This window comes from Lithobates pipiens, unplaced genomic scaffold (assembly GCF_037356315.1).
Source record: "Lithobates pipiens isolate NorthernLeopardFrog02 unplaced genomic scaffold, aLitPip1_a1.2 Scaffold_1, whole genome shotgun sequence".
NCBI lineage: Eukaryota > Metazoa > Chordata > Amphibia > Anura > Ranidae > Lithobates > Lithobates pipiens.
Genome location: NW_027507685.1, coordinates 208,743,184 through 208,755,499, shown reverse-complemented (window position 1 = coordinate 208,755,499; position 12,316 = coordinate 208,743,184). Strand labels below are relative to the sequence as shown.

At 44.5% G+C, this 12,316-nt stretch overlaps 1 pseudogene across 1 annotated transcript in view; it reads left to right on the top strand.

Annotated features, from left to right (window-relative positions):
• The window catches only part of LOC143982480 (olfactomedin-4-like), a 34,430-nt pseudogene extending 22,415 nt beyond the window's left edge, over window positions 1–12,015 (top strand). The window contains exon 5 of the transcript XR_013274466.1: window positions 10,885–12,015. The product of XR_013274466.1 is annotated as an olfactomedin-4-like (transcript). The remainder of the gene's footprint in view (window positions 1–10,884) is intronic.
• The last annotated feature ends 301 nt before the right edge of the window (window positions 12,016–12,316 follow it).

The window sequence follows — 12,316 nt, the reverse complement described above, 5'->3', positions numbered from 1 at the left end:
CTTTCTGGAACCAGACCCTGTATGCATGGCATATTACCATCTCTCTCTCCCTGGCTAGCACTGCTAAGTGCTGACTATCTTTACAGATAACATCTCTGGGACTCCCGACCCAATGCCAGCCTGCGATTCTGGGTTGTCATTGTCAGGTTTTTCCCAGGCACTGATATAGGGTCATTTTCAGTGGCGGATGCTCATACAGGACCTAATCTCAATGTAGGACGCTGGACACATGAAATTTCAATGGTTTTTTTTTTAAGCATATGATTAGAGCCTGATTTGCTCTAATTGGCTTTAAAAAGGGTGGGCTTGGGGTACAGAGCACTGCAACCTGAGCCCACCCAGTTGCTTCTCCTCCCAGCCAATCAGGAAGTGAGTCCTAGGACCCAATTGGCCGCGAGTCCTAAATCTTGACTGGCTGAAAAGAGAAGCGACCGCCGGGACTTGTGAGGAGATGCAGGGGGAAGCCACCAAAGCCACAACCTGGATGGGGTAAGTGCGGGGCTAGCAGGGGGTCTGGCAGGCAATGGGCGAGCAAAGCGGCGATCGATCAATTCAGCGACAGTGTGGGGTGAGGGGGAAGTGTCAATCAACTGAGTGCCCAGGGTAGATGGCTGGCTGGGGGGGGTTGTTGGTTGAGTGGGGGCTGCGAGCCGCCCCCGCCCCCCCCCCCCCCAAGAGAATTGAGCACCAGCCGCCACTGGTCATTTTGCCTCACCCTGACATTTGGATGGACCTGCTGCAAGTTTTTTTAATCTTTTGGCAATCATCACTTGTATACTGAACAGTATATCCATTCTCGGTCCGAATTGCTTTATATACACACACCTCTGATGAAAGGACGTGATCCTGAAACTCTTGTAGGGGACTATCACTGGACAAATCACTGTTTGATCACATTCTATTATGTATTGACAGTGTACAGTACTGTAAAAATAAAAAATTTTACTAGTATTTTTTAACATCAGAATCCTGTATTTTGGTATACTTGTGCCTTAAAAGTCTAGTAGTGGGGAATCCTTGTCCTTTTTTCTGTAATTATATTGGAATGTTGGGCCAAACTTTTTCCCTGACCTGACCAAGGTTCATCACTTGTTGTTCAAGTTCTTGACAGGAACATTTGTTTCCACTTTTACAACACATGAGAGCAGGCATGTCCTGGCCATCGGGACTACCGGGAGTTTTCCGGTGGGCCAATGGCTCAGTGGCCCACTCTGATGTAAGGGGGTGCTGATGGGACACTCTGATGTAAGGGGGCTGGTGATGGGACACTCTGATGTAAGGGGGTGCTTATGGGACACTCTGATGTAAGGGGGTGCTGATGGGACACTCTGATGTAAGGGGGCTGCTCATGGGACACTGTGATATAAGGGGGCTGCTCATGGGACACTGTAAAATAAGGGGGCTGCTCATGGGACACTCTGATTTAAGGGGGCTGGTAATGGGACACTCTGATGTAAGTGAGTGCTGATGGGACACTCAAAATGTAAGTGGGCCGGTCTGGATGAAGTCCAGGGCCAAATTTCTGTCTCAGTCCAGCCCTGCATGAGAGACGCTTTTGCAAAATCTGTCTGTGACAGTCTTTATGAATTAGAGGAAATTAGCTTTGATTTTCTGATCTGAATACTTGTACTGGATCAAATCTAAATACAAAAATGAGTTAGGTGGGCAAACAAAACAGGCTGGCAACTAGCATTTGTAGGAATTCCTGTTATTCCTGCCTAATTTTTGTAAACACAAGATGACTTTTGGGCCAAATCTGGTCAGGGGACAATACAAAATTGGAGTATAATGTCTATGGAAGCTCTCATGGAGAACACAGTTGTGTAGGTTAGAGAATTTGCTCTGAAGGTGGTTCTTCCTTAAGAATTAATAAAGGCTGAAGTTTTTTTTACCTTCATGCATTCTATGCATGAAGGTAAAAACCTTATGTGTGCTGCTCCCCCCCCCCCCCAATATACCCACCCCCATACATACCTGCACCCGATATTGATCCAGCACTGTGAACGGGAGCAGGGTCTCTCCTGGGTCTCCCCCTCCTTTTTGGCTCCCACTGCTGTCAATCACAAGAGAGCAAAGAAAGACACCACTCCAGGTGTGGTTAGGTGGGGTGGGACTCCTTGTTCGGGTGCACGTCTCGGCTCGTCTGCCGTAATCAGCCAAAATGAAGAAAATAGCTGCACACTGACGTGTACAAAAAGTAAAATTTTTGGTAAAAAGAGAAGTGCATGACACACATCGCAGATACATCAGCTGGTGACAGAGGTAATCGCGTTTCACGCGGCTAACTGTGCTTACTCATAATGTACCCGTGCAGCCATTTTCTTCAGTTTGGCTGTCAATCACAGCCAGGGAGGTGAGAGCTGAGGGCGGGGATGAGCCATGCTCTGTGTGTCTATAAGACAGGGAGCGAGCACGCACACGTACCCCCATAGCAAGCGGCTTGCTATAGGGGGACTCAGCAGGGGGAAGGGCCAAAACCATTGCGTGGAGCTGAGCAGATAAATATGACATGTTTGTTTTTTGTTTTTTAAATCTGAGCCTTTAATATCACTTTCAGATACACTATATTACCAAAAGTATTGGGACGCCTGCCTTTACACACACATGAACTTTAATGGCATCCCAGTCTTAGTCCATAGGGTTCAAAATTAAGTTGGGCCATCTGTGCAGCTATAACAGCTTCAACTCTTCTGTCCACAAAGTTTAGGAGTGTGTCTATGGGAATGTTTCACCATTCTTCCAGAAGCACATTTCAGGCACTGATGTGAACGAGAAGGCCTGGCTCACAGCCTCCGCTCTAATTTTTTCCAAAGGTGTTATATATTGGATTGAGGTCAGGACTCTGTGCAGTCCAGTCAAACTCCTCCACCCCAAACTCACTCATCCATGTCTTTATGGACCTTTTTTGGGCTTTGTACGCTAGTTCAAATATTTTGGTGGAGGGTGGATTATGGTGTGGGGATGTTTTTCAGAGGTTGGGCTTGGCATCTTAGTTTCAGTAAAGGGAACGCTTAAGGTGTCAGCATACCAAGACATTATCGACATTATCAACAATTTTATGCTCCCCTTCCTGTTCCAACATGACTGTGCACCAGTGCACAAACAAGGTCCATATAGACATGGATGAGTGAGTTTGGGATGGAGGAACTTGACTGGCCTGCATAGAGTCCTGACCTCAACCCGATAGAACACCTTTGGGATGAATTAGAGCGGAGACAGCAAGCCAGACCTTCTCGCCTCCCCTCACAAGTGCCTCCCCTCACAAATGCACCTCTGGAAGAATGGTCAAACATTCCCATAGAAACACTCCTAAACCTTGTGGACAGCCTTTACAGAAGAGTTGAAGCTGTTATAAAAGTGGGCCAACTCAATATTGAACCCTATAGACTAAGACTGGGATGCCATTAAAGTTCATGTGCGTGTAAAGGCAGGCATCCCAATACTTTTTTTAATATAGTGTATATGTAATATCAGAATCTGCTTGTGCTACTCTCACTTTTTGTGTCCTGTTTGCAGTGCTGTAAGGTTTTTGCATACATTGCACTTTATGTCTTCAGAAAGAATAATCCACCACCCTCTTTGAGCTGTGGTTGCTCCTGGCTTTGTACCGCAGGCTGTGTAGTCTTATGCCGCGTACACACGACTGGACATTCCGTCAGAATAAACACTGATGGTCTTTCCGATGGAGATTCCGACTGAATGGAATTCAAACGCGATGACGTACAATGGGACTAGAAAAGGAAGTTCAAAAGCCAGTAACCAATAGCTGCCCTTGCGTTGTATTTGGTCCATCAGACTAGCATACAGCCAAACAATTTTCCCGATAGGAATTGATTTAGTCGGAAAGATTTAAGGCATGTTCTATTTCTAGGTCCTTCAGACTTTTTGAAAAAAAAAGTCAGCTGAAGCCCACACACGATCGGAATATCCGATGAAATGGTTTCGTCTGACCTTTTCTGCCAGAAAGTCCGGTCGTGTGTAAGTGGCATTATACTAACTGTTCCACTCTTCCGCTGTGAATAGTCTTCCACTTTCATCCATGCCCACGTTGTTTCTTCTTTGAACATCCTCCTCTATAGTAATCCTCCAATTTTATCCATGACCGCTATCTTTCTCTCAATGATCAGTCTCCTTTAATTTTTTATTACTCTTCTATACTTCCATCTATTCACTTCTTTTATGATTTATTCTCCTCCTTTCCCACCCTATAAAAAGAAAAAATAAGTGCACAATCCAATCTGGTTAACCCCATAAACATATATTATAATATAACTGAGTCCATAAAAGTCTCTAGAAATAGTCCATAACACTTGTGGCAGCAGTCCCCAGAGCAGAAGAAACCTCTGTAATTAAAACAAACAGGGGAGAGTGGCTAGTACCTATGTTAAATGGTCAACAGGCTCATCAATAAAGAAGACCACTGTTTTGTGTGTGATGTCTCCATCCCTTTGTTCTCTGGCCAGCTCTGTGTATCTGGATAGATGGTGTTCCAAACTTCTGGTGTTCTGTCAAAAACTCCAACTCGCTAAAATCTCCAACCACGTCACTTCCGGTGACTCTCCAGCAGATTTCGATGAGTTGGCTGTTTTTACAGGACACCAGCAGCGTGTACTGTATTCATGGTACACAAAATAATGAGTGGACATTGTTAGTAAGCCCTCTAGTAACCAACAGCATGGCCGCCTCCAAGACGAGGACAACTTTTTTCCTCATTAGACGGTGTTCTGTCAAAACAGCCAACTCGTCATGTACCATACTGTATACGCTGCCGGTGTTCTGTCAAAACCGCCAACTCGTCATGTACCATACTGTATACGCTACCGGTGTTCTGTCAAAACATCAAACTCGTAGAAAACTCCAATTATTGCTGCTGGAGAGTCGCCGGCTGGTTGGGGAAAGTGGCGCGCTGAAGTTTTCTGCATAACACCGGCTTTCAGGAACCACCTTGGAATACACGCTAGTAGACATGACAGCCGGGTGTGATTGGGTACACGTTTCAGAGCATCCACACTCCTTTCTCAAGCCAGTCTGTGTGTCAGAGGAACTGCAACACCATGCACAGATCTAACCATCGCACGGATGGACTTCTTTATTGATGAGCCTGTTGACCTTTTAACAATGTGAGTTGACAGTTTTGTGTTTTTAAAAAAACAGTCATTATCTACACTTTGTAGGTGATTCCCTCTCTCCCCTGTCCATTCCTACCTCAGATGGACCAATAAAAATGCGCATAAGAAACAATTATTGCCTTAAGGCCGGGTTCACACTATAGCGATGCGGGAACGCCGCGAATCCGCGGCGTTTACCCGCATCGCACACCTCCCGCCGGCAGTTCACACTGCCCTATGTGGACGGCTGGGAGTGTCAATGTTATGTTAATGACACCCCCAGTTCCGTCGGCATATCGCAGTGCGATCTGCCGACTCGCACAGGAATCGGATCGCATGGTGTGAACCCCCATGTGATCCGATTCTGTTGCGGACCCAAAAAAGGGTCCCGTGCGAGTTTGCTGCGGGAGCGCTGCGAATTCAGCCATACTATCTGTATGGCTGAACTCGCAGCGCTACGGAGATCGGATGTGATTTGCTGTGCGAATCACATCCGGATCTCCCCCCGCAGCAGTGTGAACCGGGTCTAAAGGTGAACTCTGGGGAAAAAAAAACAAATATCCTTGCAGTGGCGTTCCCCAGCACTGCAAGAGTTAAATGATTGTCTTTGCCTAAAAGAATATTTAAACCCAACATTTCATATTCCTGATATGTGCCTGCTGTACCAGGTATTTGTATGAAAAAAGTATCCTGTTCTCTATGCATTGCTTCCTTTGTGTGAAATCATTGGTGTTCCTGCCAATTCCTCTGCTTCCCTTTTAAAAACTAACCACGCTAGGCGGGAGAGCGTGTTCAGTTTGCTGGTTGTGCTGTGAACTCAATGTGCTCTCCTCCAACGATTAGACTTGTCCTGACATGCCCCCATGCACAGTCATTCACTGGGAAGATCAGTGCACTACTGTTTCTCCACCCTCACCTCTCTATGCAGCTGAGAACAGAGAGAATTAGTTAATTTATAAAAAAAAAAGGGGAAGCAAAGGCATTCATAATAGTTTTTTATATCTATCCACAAATGTTTTGCCTTTTTTTTTACTGAATGTGTCCTTTTAAAAGATCATGGTTTACATATACTTCAAGCAGCCTTAAAATAGACTTTTCCTTACCTCATACCTCACTTCCCCTATGTATGGCAAAGCAACAAGTTTACTTAAATGCCTCTCTTCATCACTATATACTTACCTTCCAGTTGTTACCTGCAGGGAGATAGCCTGTTCTGCCTGTATGTCCTCCCACACTCCAAAAGCATGCTGGTAGGATAATTGGCCCTAGTATGTGTATGTATGAATGTGGAGTTAGCGACCTTGGATTGTAAGCTCCTTAAAGGGATTGTAAAGTAATTTTATTTAATTTTTTTAAATAACAAACATGTTATACTTACCTCCACTGTGCAGCTCATTTTGCACAGAGTGGCCCCGAACCTGGTCTTCTGGTGTCCCTCGGCGGCTGTCTCTGCTTCCTCCCGCAGGTATTTCTCACATTCATGCGAGCTCCCTCGCATGGTGAGAAGCACCTGCGAGCGTGCTCCCATGATACAGCTGGCAGCTATAGCTGCTTGCTGTATCACACTGCCCTGCCCCGGCACACAGCCTCATTGGATTTGATTGATAGCAGCGCGAGCCAATGGCTGCACTGCTTTCAATCCATCCACTCCAGCCAATCAGTGGCCAGGCTGAGCGGCGAAGAGGACAGCGGGGGCGAGCGCGGGACTTTCGAGGGGTCAGGTAAGTAAAACGGGGGGACTGGGGGCGCCGGCAGTGTGAGATTTTTTTTCACCTTAATGCATAGAATGCATTAAGGTGAAAAAACATTTACCTTTACAACCCCTTTAAAGTGGTTGGAAACCCTTACAAACCACTTTGACCTACAGGTAAGCCTAGATTAAGGCTTACCTGTAGGTCCAAGAAATATCTCCTAAACCTGTACGGTTTAGGAGATATTTGCCGAAAGACAGGCACTGCTGTCTACGGCGCATGCGCCGTAGACAGTGGCGTGCAGGCGCACTGAACGCACCGCTGTCAACGGCGATATGCCGCGAGTGGCGGCTCCCGTGCGCATGACAGCGGCGGAGCAGCGAGGCCCACCGAAAAGATGGACGCTCCGGACTACAGGGGACAGCGGTGTCAGGTAAGTGACACATAATGGACTACTATGCGATGCCTACCTTTGCAGGGAATCAAAGAGGAAGTAAACCCATCAGGGTTTACTTCCTCTTTAAGGGCAATGACATGTGAATGTACAATATATACACTAGCATTATGTAAATTGATGGCTCTATATAAGCAGCTGTAAATATTGAGAGAAAGGACAGAGTGGGCATCCTGAATATTTATGGGACTATAGCCAATCCCTGGGGAGGTGTGCCCAGTAGGTGGGGAGAGAGAGCCCATAAATAGTCTGAGGCCTGAGCAGCAGGGTGCAGAGTTCCTGGATTCAGTCCTGCAGGAGAAGATCCTTGTGCAGGGGACTCTGAAGTCTGAAGGAGCCATCAGGAATACACAGAGGTTCCAGCTAGGCTTAGCTGGGGGGTTATTTGCAAGCTTAAGTCAGGTCTGGAGAAGCTCACAGGAGAAAGCTGGGAGGAAGTTGGAAAGAGTCCAGCTGTCCTATGGTGGTGTGAGCAGGGCAGTCTTTAATACTGATTGGACCCTGGGCAATTTTTTTTCTTTGGGCCCGCCATGCAATTTCGCTCTTTACCCACAACATACCATAGCACATAGACTTATCTAAAAGACACTTTAATAATGTAAACAAAGAACTGGTCCACACTTACTGGTTGCTAGAGGTTACTGCCCATTATTACTGCTCACTCATTGGTTGCTAGACATGACTATATACAGTATCATTACTGCTCACTCATTGGTTGCTAGAGGTTACTGCCTATCATTACTGCTCACCCATTAGTTGCTAGAGGTTACTGCTTATCATTACCGTCTCCTCTCTCCCTGCCCTGCAGATCACCACACCTGTCTCCTCTCTCCCTGCCCTGCAGATCATCACATCGATCTCCTCTCTCCCTGCCCTGTAGATCATCTCACCTGTCTCATTTCTCCCTGCCCTGCTGCAGATCATCACATGTCTCCTCTCTCCCTGCCCTGCAGAACATCACACATCTCCTTTCTCCCTGCCCTGCAGATCATCACACATGTCTCCTCTCTCCCTGCTCTGCAGAGCATCACACATGTCTTCTCTCCCCCTGCCCTGCTGCAAATCATCACACATGTCTCCTCTCTCCCTACCCTGCTGCAAATCATTATACTGTATATGTCTCCTCACTCCCTGCCCTGCAGAACATCACACCTGTCTCCACTCTCCCTGCCCTGCTGCAGATCATCACATTTCTCCTCTCTTCCTGCCCTGCAGAACATCACACACGTCTCCTCTTTCCCTGCCCTGCAGAACATCACGCATGTCTCCACTCTCTCCCTGCTGAACATCACGAGAGATGTTCTGCAGGGCTGCAAAAGGGGAGACAAAGCACTGTCAGTAAACTAAGGAACTTGCAATAGTTCTGACCTTGCTACTGGGCTCCCCATACCACAGAGTTCTCCAGACTCGCCTCACAGGGCTGCACACTCAGTTGGAACTCTTTTGTTCAGCAGTCCAACCAGCCTCTCCACCCGCAGGACAAAGTAGGAATAGTAGCAAACCAGACGGGAGAGAGAAATCTGAGTCCCAGGGCAGGAATAGAGTAACAGGCGGAGCAGAGGAGTCAGGCTGCCCTCCACATTTGCAGCCTGGCAAAGCTGAGGCAGAAGACACCGCTCTCTGTAGTAGGGTTCCAAAAGCAGTGTCGGATTTTCCTCCACCCATCCTAGCACCAGCCAGCCCTTCTACAAACATTCCCGGGCAGCACGGGCTCAAGGAGCAGCTGTTTTGGGCCCCAAAATAATGACAGGGCCCGGGCCAGCTGCCCCTTTTGTCCTGCATTAAAGATAGCCCTGGGTGTGAGTCTACATCTCCCTCACTAGGAAGAGCCAGGTGGATATCGACAGTAGGCAACCGATGATCCTGTGGTTATGTGAATAAATGACCTCAGTGTGGAAGAATAGTGACTGTGTGTAACTTTTAAACTCTGGAAGGAGTACTAGTCACTATCAGCTTAGAGATGCTGAGAGACATTCATTCCATGTGTACAATGCAGCCAGAAAGTTAAGGAGTTCTCAAGGTATACAGAACACAATATTACAGTGCACACATGCAAAAAAGACATTTACCTCCTGCAAGGTTATTTAAAACACCTGAACATTTTCAAAAAACATTATCAAAAAATATGGGGATTTGGTCAGATCATATTGCTATGGCGCTTAAGCCCAAGTAACCCATGATTAGTGGTTCCTACGCTATCCATAGAATGGGAGATCCTGCTTCTCTGAACCATGGAAGCCATACACTCCTCTATATGGGAAAACTAAAAGGTCTCCACCTATGAAACAGGTGGACACTAATGAGAGGCACTGATGAGGGAGCGGGATGCTCTTGCCCAAAAGGATTTGGTCAGAATCCATACAATAGACAAACAAGATATTTGGGGGGCACACCCTAAAAGATGCATTAAAGATGGCGCAGCCATAAGACCATACAGCAAAACAAAATATTGCAGCCTACACATGCACGAAAGACATAGGTACACAGTTCTACAGTTTATCTGGGTATCCCAACCTCCCTCTCTAATCTAAGTTAAACATTCCCAATAAAAACTCAAAAAGAAACTCCTATGCCGCGTACACTCAATCAGAATTCCGGCCAGAAATAGACCGATGAGAGCTTTTCATCGGAAAATGCGACCGTGTGTATGCTCCATCGGAATTTAGCTGTCCGAATTTCCGCCAGCCAAAAATTGATAGCATGTTCTCAATTTTCCCGACGGAAAAACTTTCTATCAGAAATTGCGATCGTGTGTATGCAATTCCGACATGCCAAAAATCACGCATGCTCAGATTCAACTACGAGACAGAAGCTATTGGCTACTGGCTATTGAACTTCCTTTTTCTAGTCCCGTTGTACGTGTTGTACGTCTTTTGCTAGTCCTGTTGTACGTGTTGTACGTAGGCAATACAGCTTGAGCAGAATTCTGTTAGAATTCTGTCGGGAAAACCATCAGAGCTTTTTCCAACTGGAATTCCGATCGTGTGTACGTGGCACTAGACTGTTCATTGGAGCCAGTGGAGGAATGGAGAAAATTCTGTGTGCCTGACTTTGTGTGCTCTATGGGTGAAATAGGACCAAATTCACCAGTGGCTCTTCTAGGGGTGTGCTACATCAAAAAATAAAATAATAATATATATATATATATATATATATATATATATATATATATATATATATATATATAGGTGGAGTAGATATTGCAAAAGCCCACTTGAGTGTAAGGCTGAAATCTTGTATTAAGCAATTTGAGGTTTTTCTTCTTTCACAAAATAACATGTATAAAAACCATACAAAAGTGACAGAGGACTTACAATAACACTCAATCATGTTTTTTTTACCCATATGCATTAAAGTCCATGGCTAACCAAGACAATCCATAAATATAATATATCTGTATTTTATCAGACTGATTTACCTATAGATATTGTACTGTAAGCCTTGGAAGCCACACCTTGTTAAATATCTGACATAACACAACATTCTTAGCAAAGTCCTAGCTGACTCAGATTTTACATTTTGCTGCTCTATATATATATATATATATATATATATATATATATATATATATATATATATATATATATATATATATATTGCAAATATTTATATCCATCTGTTCCTTTTGCAGGTACTTGTGAAGATGGACAAATCATCAACAACATCAGTGAACCATTTGTAGTTCAACTAAACTTGCTGGGATCCAGTTATTTGTATGGAGGATGGGGGAGAGATTCACGACTAGGAGCTGATCAGAATCTCCAGTGGTTGGTTCCTCTAAAAACTGATGGAAGGATTATAGATTATCTGTACTACTACCCTTCATATAATAATCTCATACTTTATACAGGTCGAGTAAGCAAGTTATTTTCACAAACTGAACTTGGTCAAGGTGGCGGAATGATCCTGTACAATAACATGTTGTACTATAACTGCTATAACACCTTGAACATGTGTAAATATGACTTGACAAACAATGTGATCACCCGACACGGTGGTGTCCCTGGTACTGCATACAACAACAGGTTCTCCTACACACACACTAATTGGCAGGACATTGACTTCTCAGCTGATGAAGAGGGTCTTTGGGTCATTTATTCAACTGAGCAGAATCATGGAAATATTGTTATCAGTAAACTTAATGATACTAATCTTGTAGTACTGCAGACCTGGAACACCAACCAGTACAAGCCTGGCGTCAGCAATGCTTTCATGGTGTGTGGGGTCTTGTATGCTACGCAAGCCCTCAGCACTAACAAAGAGGAGATCTTCTACATGTATGATACCAAAACTAATCAGGAAGGGAAGTTGAGTGTCCCATTCATTAAGCGAAAGGAGAAAATACAAAGTCTGTCCTACAATCCTAATGATCACAGGCTCTACATGTATAATGATGCCTTCCTGGTCCATTATGACCTCTCTTTCACTTCACTATCCAAACCAAAATCTAAAATTATACATTCCAAAATAAACCCTATCCAAATCAAATAGATAAACCAAATAAAATGAATACAAGCTACTCCATGTTATATATGTCAGATGTTGTAGGACATCCATTTTCATTAACTATGATCATTCCAGACCAATCATAAGAAAAAAGGGTATCAATGTGTGAAGATTTCCAGATTCTGACAGTCCTCTAGAAAACCAAAATACATTTAATTTGAATATAATATTTGTTCTGAATGAAATTAAATGATAACTGAATTCTATGTAATTTCTTATTAAATAACAGCAAATAAATAAACACTTTAGCATGGCATATGGTGTGAATGAATTTTTGTTGCTTCTTCCTTAACCACTTAAGAACCAGGCCTATTTTTTACACTTGGTGTTTATAAGTTAAAATCAGTTTTTATTTGCTAGAAAATTGTTTAGAACCCCCCAACATTATACATTTTTTTTCCAGACACTCTAGAGAATAAAATGGCGGTCATTGCAATGCTTTATCACACCGTATTTGCGCAGCGGTCTTACAAATGCAATCTTTTTGGAAAAAATACTTTTCAGTTTGCGCTTTTCATTTCATGCTTTTCAGTTTGTTTCCGCTACTCATCAACCAG